Source organism: Triticum aestivum, chromosome 2A, assembly GCF_018294505.1.
Source record: "Triticum aestivum cultivar Chinese Spring chromosome 2A, IWGSC CS RefSeq v2.1, whole genome shotgun sequence".
Lineage (NCBI taxonomy): Eukaryota > Viridiplantae > Streptophyta > Magnoliopsida > Poales > Poaceae > Triticum > Triticum aestivum.
The window spans coordinates 461469770-461478853 of NC_057797.1; positions in this window are offsets into that span (position 1 = coordinate 461469770).

Here is a 9084-nt window from a genome sequence, read left to right on the forward strand (position 1 = left end):
CATCGTCCTTGAAGCCTGGTTCAGGGGCTACTGAGGGAGTCCTGGATTAGGGGGTCTCCGGACAGCCGGACTATATCCTTTGGCTGGACTGTTAGACTATGAAGATACGAGATTGAAGACTTCGTCCCGTGTCCGGATGGGACTCTACTTGGCGTGGAAGGCAAGCTAGGCAATACGGATATGTATATCTCCTCCTTTGTAACTGACCTTGTGTAACCCTAGCCCCCTCCGATGTCTATATAAACCGGAGGGTTTTAGTCCTTAGGAAAACATACAATCATACCATAGGCTAGCTTCTAGGGTTTAGCCTCTTTGATCTCGTGGTAGATCAACTCTTGTAATACTCATATCATCAAGAACAATCAAGCAGGACGTAGGGTATTACCTCCATCAAGAGGGCCCGAACCTGGGTAAACATCGTGTCCCCTGCCTCCTGTTCGGGACCCCCTACCCAAGATCCGCCGGTTTTGACACCGACAAGTGGCCGGAGGGCACATTCATAGACAACGTCAAAATTTGGCAGAAGGAGTGGTTCTACATCACATAGCCACATGATGCGGCCTGGGGGCGGTCCCCGAATTTAGATCCGCCCCTGCAAGGCTAACCTCGTGGAGCAAGAAGGGCCTTGACTAGTGTCACCCGCAGAGGTGGAGCTGCTGCAGAAGCACATCGCTAGCATGAAAAATGCAAGCGCCAAGCTGACCAACATGATTCAAGTGATGCTTTGCCGCCGCCTTCTCCCTTGCCAGCAACAAAACACCCCAATGTGGGCCTACAAGTTTGAAGACCCCCTCACCGTGCTCCACTTCCAACCCCGACAAGCTGTGGAAGGTGCTATTCAAAACCCAGAAGGAGTGGCCGGCCAAAGAGGAGGATATCAGCCTTGACGTCGAGCACCCCCTAAGAAGGTAATGAGGCTTTTACTATCTTGTGTTCGGTCATTTGTTTTTCAACAAGATACCTGACTCTTTCCTCCCCTTCCTTGCAGGGCTGGCTCGACAAAGCCGCACAAATGGACAACCCGGCCCCGCAGCCCGAAGGCCCCAAGTCGGCCCTGTTAGAAGAGATGGTGACCATGGCGCCATACAAGGTGCCAGAAAGGAAATAGAAGGAGAAGAAGAGTGATACATCTTTGTCGTATCTATAATTTTTGATTGTTTCATGCCAATATTATACCACTTTCACATATTTTTGGCAACCTTTTATATGATTTATTGGAGTAACCTATTGATCCAGTGCCCAGTGCCAGTTCCTGTTTTTTGCATGTTTTTTTCTTGCAGAAAATCCATATCAAACGAAGTCCAAATGCAATAAAATTTTACGGAGAATTATTTTGGAATATATGTGATTTTTGGGAGTTGGAATCACCGCAAACGAAGGCCCACACAGCCCACAAGACACCAGGGCGTACCATAGGCCCCTGGCACATGGTGGTGGGTTGTGCCCTCCTCGAACATCGGTTGGAGCTCTACTTCGGGCGCAATGACGTTTATATCTGAAAAAAAATCGTGTTAAAATCTCAGTGCAATCGGAGTTAAGGATCTCCCGGAATATAAGAAACAGTTTTGGGCCAGATCTGGAGAACGCGAAATAGAAGAGAACATAGAGGGAGACCCAATCTTGGAGGGGCTCCCGCCCCTCCGCTGCCATGGAGGCCATGGACTAGAGGGGGAAGTCTCCTCCCATCTAGGGGGGGGGGAGGGCAAGGAAGAAGAAGAAGGAGGGGGCTCTCTCCCCCTCTCTCTCGGTGGCGCCGGAGTGCCGCTGGTGCTAGGATCATGACAGCGATCTACATCAACAATCTTGCTACCATCAGCACCAACTCTCTCCCCCTCTATGCTGTGGTGAAACACCCCTTCTCCCCGTTGTAATATCTACTTAAACATGGTGCTCAACTCCATGTATTATTTCCCAATTATCTATGGTTATCCTATGATGTTTGAGTAGATCCATTTTGTCATGTGGGTTAATCGTGATCTTGGTTGGTATGATTGTATATTTTATATATGGTGCTGTCCTACAGTGCCCTCCATCTCGCGCAAACATGAGGGGTCCTCGCTGTAGGTGTTGGGTAACGCAGTATTTCAAAAATTTCCTACGCTCACGCAAGATCTATCTAGGAGATGCATAGCAATGAGAGGGGAGAGTGTGTCACATACGCTCGTAGACCGTTAAGCGGAAGCATTTATCAAGGTGGTTGATATAGTCGTACACCTTCATGATTCGTCCCGATCAAGTACCGACCGTACGGCACCTCCACGTTCAGCACACGTTCAGCTCGATGACGTCCTCACCTTCTTGATCCAGCAAGACAGGCGAAGTAGTAGATGAGTTCCGGCAGCACGACGGTGTGGTGATGGTGTTGGTGAAGAACAATCTCCACAGGGCTTCACCAAGCACAACAGAAACTATGATGGAGGATAAACTAGAGGGGTTGGGGTTGCGGGCACACGGCTTGCTGATTCTTGATGTGTTCTAGGTGCTAGCCCTGCCACTCTATTTATATGTTGAGCCCTGGGGTCAAAACTTGGAATAAAAGCGTCCTCAAAGTCGGTTTTGCCCACAAGGAAGAGTCCTTCTCGGACTTCCAGGACCAGATACCATGGTCCTTGACGTCTGGCCCAGGGCCAGACGCTAGGGTCTCCGGCATTTGCCCCCTGGCCTCCGCAAAACTCCTTTTGCACTGACCTAAAGCCCTGTGGGCTTCACCCCTTGGCCGAGCCATATCATCCTATATATAAATCTTTACCTCTGGACCATCCCAGAGCTCCTCGTCATGTTCGTGATCTCATCCAAGAATCCGAACAACATTCGGTCACCAACATACATAACTCATATAATACTATATCGTCAACAAACGTTAAGCGTGCGGACCCTACGGGTTCGAGAACTATGTAGACATGACCGTGACACTTCTCTGGTCAATAACCAATAGCAGAACCTGGATGCCCATATTGGTTCCTACATATTCTATGAAGATCTTTATTGGTCGAACCGCATAACAACATACGTTGTTCCCTTTGTCATCGGTATGTTACTTGCCCGAGATTCCATCATCGTTATCATCATACCTAGTTCAATCTCGTTACCAACAAGTCTCTTTACTCGTTCCGTAATGCATCATCCCGTGGCTAACTCATTAGTCACATTGCTTGCACGATGATCGTTTAGTTTGTTGCTATTGCTTTCTTCATAACTTATACATGTTCCTATGACTATGAGATTATGCAACTCCCGAATACTGGAGGAACACTTAGTGTGCTATCAAACATCACAACGTAACTGGGTGACTATAAAGATGCTCTACAGGTGTCTCCGATGGTGTTTGTCGAGTTGGCATAGATCGCGATTAGGATTTGCCACTCCGTGTATCGAAGAGGTATCTCTGGGCCCTCTCGGTAATGCACATCACTATAAGCCTTGCAAGCAATGTGACTAATGAGTTAGTCACGGGATGAAGCATTAATGAACGAGTAAATAGACTTGACGGTAACGAGATTGAACTAGGTATTGAGATACCGACGATCGAATCTCGGGCAAGTAACATACCAATGACAAAGGGAACAACGTATATCGTTATGCGGTTTGACTGATAAAGATCTTCATAGAATATGTGTGAGCCAATATGAACATACAGGTTCTGCCATTGGTTATTGACCGGAGACGGGTCTCGGTCATGTCTACATAGTTCTCGAACTCGTAGGGTCCGCACGCTTAACGTTAGGTGACGATTGGTATTATGAGTTTATGTGTTTTGATGTACCTAAGGTTGTTCAGAGTCCCGGATGTGATCACGAACATGACGAGGAGTCTCAGAATGGTCTAGACATAAAGATTGATATATTGGACGGCTATATTCGGACACCCGAAGTGTTCCGGGTGATTTCGGAGAAAACCAGAGTACCGAGGAGTTACCGGAACCCCCCGGGGGGTCAATGGGCCTTCATGAGCCTTAGTGGAAATAGAGGGCAGCAAGGGAGCTGTGGGGCGCGCCCCCCTAGGCCCAAACCGAATTGGTCTAGGGCTTGGGGGTGGCCCCCTCTTTCCTTCTCCCCTCCTGCTCTTTCCTTCCCCTCCTAGTTGGACTAGGAAAGGGGGAACCTACTCCTAGTAGGAGTAGGATTCCCCCCTTGGGGCGCACCCTATGAGGCCGCCGACACCCTCCCCTTGCTCCTTTATATACGGGGGCAGGGGGAACCCTAGTACACACAAGTTGATCATTGATCCCTTAGCCGTGTGCGGTGCCCCCCCTCCACCATAATCCACCTCGGTCATATCATCGTAGTGCTTAGGCGAAGCCCTTCGACGGTAGCTTCATCATCACCATCATCACGCCATCGTGCTGACGAAGCTCTCCCTCGACACTCAGCTGGATCGAGAGTTCATGGGATGTCACTGAGCCGAACGTGTGCAGATCGCGGAGGTGCCGTACTTTCGGTACTAGGATCGGTCAGATCATGAAGACGTACAACTACATCAACTGCGTTGTCATAACGCTTCCTCTTACAGTCTATGAGGGTACGTAGACAACACTCTCTCCTCTCGTTGCTATGCATCACCATGGTCTTGCGTGTGCGTAGGATTTTCTTTGAAATTACTGCGTTCCCCAACAGTGGCATCCAAGCCAGGTCTATGCGTAGATGTTATATACGCGAGTAGAACACAAAGGAGTTGTGGGCGTGCGTATATACATATTGCTTGCCGTCACTAGTTGATTCTTGATTCAGTGGTATTGTTGGATGAAGCGTCTCAGACCGACATTACGCGTACGCTTACACAAGACTGGTTCTACCGACGTGCTTTGCACATAGGTGGCTGGTGGGTGTCAGTTTCTCCAACTTTAGTTGAATCAGATTCAATGAACATGGTTCTTTTTGAAGATCAAAAAGAAATCACTATACCGCGTTGTGGTTTTTTATGCGTAGGTAAGAACGGTTCTTGCTAAGCCCATAGCAGCCACGTAAAACTTGCAACAACAAAGTAGAGGACATCTAACTTGTTTTTGCCAGGGCATGTTGTGATGTGATATGGTCAAGACGTGATGAGATATAATTTGTTGTATGAGATGATCATGTTTTGTTGAAGTTATCGGCAACTCATAGGAGCCTTATGGTTGTCTCTTTATTGCATAAGATGCAAGCGCCATATAATTGCTTTACTTTATCGATATGCGATAGCAATAGTTGCAAAAGCAATAGTTAGCGAGACAATCATGTGACAACACGTTGATAGAGATCAAGATGATGGAGATCATGGTGTCATGTCGGTGACGATGGAGATCATGACAGTACTTGGAGATGGAGATCAAAGGCACAAGATGATAATGGCCATATCATGTCACATATTTTGATTGCATATGAAGTTTAACTTTTATGCATCTTATTTTGCTTAGTTCGATGGTAGCATTATAAGATGATCTCTCACTAAATTTCAGGGTATAAGTGTTCTCCCTGAGTATGCACCGTTGCTACAGTTCGTCGTGCCGAGACACCACATGATGATCGGGTGTGATAAGATCTAAGTTCACATACAACGGGTGCAAGCCAGTTTTACACACGTAGAATACTCGTGTTAGACTTGACGAGCCTAGCATATGCAGATATGGCCTCGGAACACTGACACCGAAAGGTCGAGCGTGAATCATATAGTAGATATGATCAACATAGTGATGGTCACCATTGAAAACTACTCCATCTCACGTGATGATCGGACATGGTTTAGTTGATATGGATCACATGATCACTTAGATGATTAGAGGGATGTCTATCTAAGTGGGAGTTCTTAAGTAATATGATTAATTGAACTTTAATTTATCATGAACTTAGTCCTGGTAGTATTTGCATAACTATGTTGTAGATAAATAGCTCGCGATGTAGCTCCCCGTTTATTTTTGATATGTTCCTAGAGAAAAATATGTTGAAAGATGTTAGTAGCAATGATGCGGACTAGCTCCGTGATCTGAGGATTATCCTCAATGCTGCACAGAAGTATTATGTCCTTGATGCACCACTAGGCGACAGAACTGTTGCAGGAGCAGATGCAGACGTTATGAACGTTTGGCAAGCTCAGTATGATGACTACTTGATAGTTTAGTGCACCATGCTTTACGGCTTAGAACCGGGACTTCAAAATATTTTGAGCGACATGGAGCATATGAGATGTTCCAAGAGTTGAAATTGGTATTTCATGCTCATGCCCATGTCGAGAGGTATGAGACCTCTGACAGTACTTTGCCTACAAGATGGAGGAGAATAACTCAACCAGTGAGCATGTGCTCAGATTGTATGGGTACTACAATTGCTTGAATCAAGTGGGAGTTAATGTTCCAGATAAAATAGTGATTGACAGAGTTCTCTAGTCACTATCACCAAGTTACTGGAACTTCGTGATGAACTATAATATGCAAGGGATGACAAAAGTAATTCCTAAGCTCTTCGCGATGCTGAAATCGGTGAAGGTAGAAATCAAGAAAAGCATCAAGTGTTGATGGTTGACAAGACCACTAGTTTCAAGTAAAAGGGCAAGGGAAAGAAAGGGAACTTCAAGAAGAATGGCAAGCAAGTTGCCACTCCCAAGAAGAATCCCAAAGCTAGACCCGAGCCTGAAACTGAGTGCTTCTACTGCAAAAGAAATGATCACCGGAAGTGGAATTGCCCTAGATACTTGGCGGATAAGACGGATGGCATACTGAACAAAGGTATATTGGATATACATGTTATTGATGTGTACTTTACTAGTGTTTATAGCAACCCCTCGGTATTTGATACTGGTTCAGTTGCTAAGAGCAGTAACTCGAAACGGGAGTTGCAAAATAAACAGAGACTAGTTAAGGGCAAGGTGATGATGTGTGTTGGAAGTGATTCCAAGGTTGATAAGATCACCACCGCACACTCCTTTTACCTTCAGGATTAGTGTTGAACCTAAAATAAATATTATTTGGTGTTTGCGTTGAGCATGAATATGATTGGATCATGTTTATTGCAATACTGTTATTCATTTAAGTCAAAGAATAATTGTTGTTTTGTTTACATGAATAAAACCTTCTATGGTCATACACTTAATATAAATGGTTTATTGAATCTCGATTGTAGTGATACACATATTCATAATATTGATGCCAAAAGATGCAAAGTTGATAATGATAGTGCAACATACTTGTGGCACTGCCGTTTAGGTCATATTGGTGTAAAGAGCATGAAGAAACTTCATGTTGATGAGCTTTTGGAATCACTTGATTATGAATCACTTGATGCTTGCAAACCATGCCTCATACGCAATATGACTAAGACTCCGTTCTCCAGAACAATGGAGCGAGCAACTAACTTATTGGAAATAATACATACTGATTATGCGGTCCGATGAGTGTTGAGGCTCGCGGTAGGTATCATTATTTTCTGACCTTCACAGATGATTTGAGCAGATATGGGTATATCTACTTGATGAAACATAAGTCTGAATCATTTGAAAAGTTCAAAAAAATTCAGAGTGAAGTGGAAAATCATCATAACAAGAAAATTAAGTTTCTACGATTTGATCGTGGAAGAGAATATTTGAGTTACGAGTTTGGTATTCATTTGAAACAATGCAGAATAGTTTCGCAACTCACGCCACCTGGAACATCACAACATAATGGTGTGTCCGAACATCATAACCGTACTTTATTAGATATGGTGCGATCTATGATGTCTCTTACCGATTTATCACTATCATTTGGGGTTATGCATTAGAGACAACTGCATTCATGTTAAATAAGGCACCATCTCAATCCGTTGAGATGACACCATATGAACTGTGTTTAGCAAGAAACCTAAGTTGTCGTTTCTTAAAGTTTGGGGTTGCGATGCTTATGTGAAAGTGTTTCAGCCTAATAAGGTCAAACCCAAATCAGACAAGTGTGTCTTCATAGGATACCCAAAAGAAACTGTTGGGTACACCTTCTATCACAGATTCAAAGGCAAGATTTTTGTTGCTAAGAGTGGATCCTTTCTAGAGGAGTTTCTCTCGAAAGAAGTGAGTGGGAGGAAAGTAGTACTTGATGAGGTAATTGTACCTTCTCCCGAATTGGAAAGTAGTTCATCACAAAAATCAGTTCCAGTGATGCCTACACCAATTAGTGAGGAAGTTAATGATGATGATCATGAAACTTCAGATCAAGTTACTACCAAACCTCGTAGGTCAACCAGAGTATGTTCCGCACCAGAGTGGTACAGTAATCCTGTTCTAGAAGTCATGTTACTAGACCATGATGAACCTACGAACTATGAGGAAGCGATGATGAGCCCAGATTCCGCGAAATGGCTTAAGGCCATGAAATCTGAGATGGGATCCATGTATAAAGAACAAAGTATGGACTTTGATTGACTTGCCCAGTGATCAATGAGCCATTGAGAATAAATGGATCTTCAAGAGGAAGACAGACACTGATAGTAGTGTTACTATCTACAAAGCTCAAATTGTCGCAAAAAGGTTTTCGACAAGATCAAGGTGTTGACTACGATGAGATTTTCTCACTCGTAGTGATGCTTAAGTCTGTCCGAATCATGTTAGCAATTGCCACATTTTATGAAATCTAGCAAATGGATGTCAAAACTGCATTCCTTAATGGATTTCTTAAAGAAGAGTTGTATATGATACAACAAGAAAGTTTTGTCAATCCTAAAGGTGCCAACAAAGTGTGCAAGCTCCAGCGATCCATCTATGGACTGGTGCAAGCATCTCAAAGTTGGAATATACGCTTTGATGAGTTGATAAAAGCATATAGTTTTATACAGACTTTTGGAGAAGCCTGTATTTACAAGAAAGTGAGTGGGAGCTCTGTAGCATTTCTGATATTATATGTGGATGACATATTGTTGATCAGAAATGATACTGAATTTCTGAATAGCATAAAAGGATACTTGAATAAGAATTTTTCAAAGAAAGACCTTGGTGAAGCGGCTTACACATTGAGCATCAAGATCTATAGAGATAGATCAAGACGCTTGATAAGTTTTTTCAATGAGTACATACCTTGACAAGATTTTGAAGTAGTTCAAAATGGAACAGTCAAAGAAGGAGTTCTTGCCTTTATTGCAAGGTGTGAAG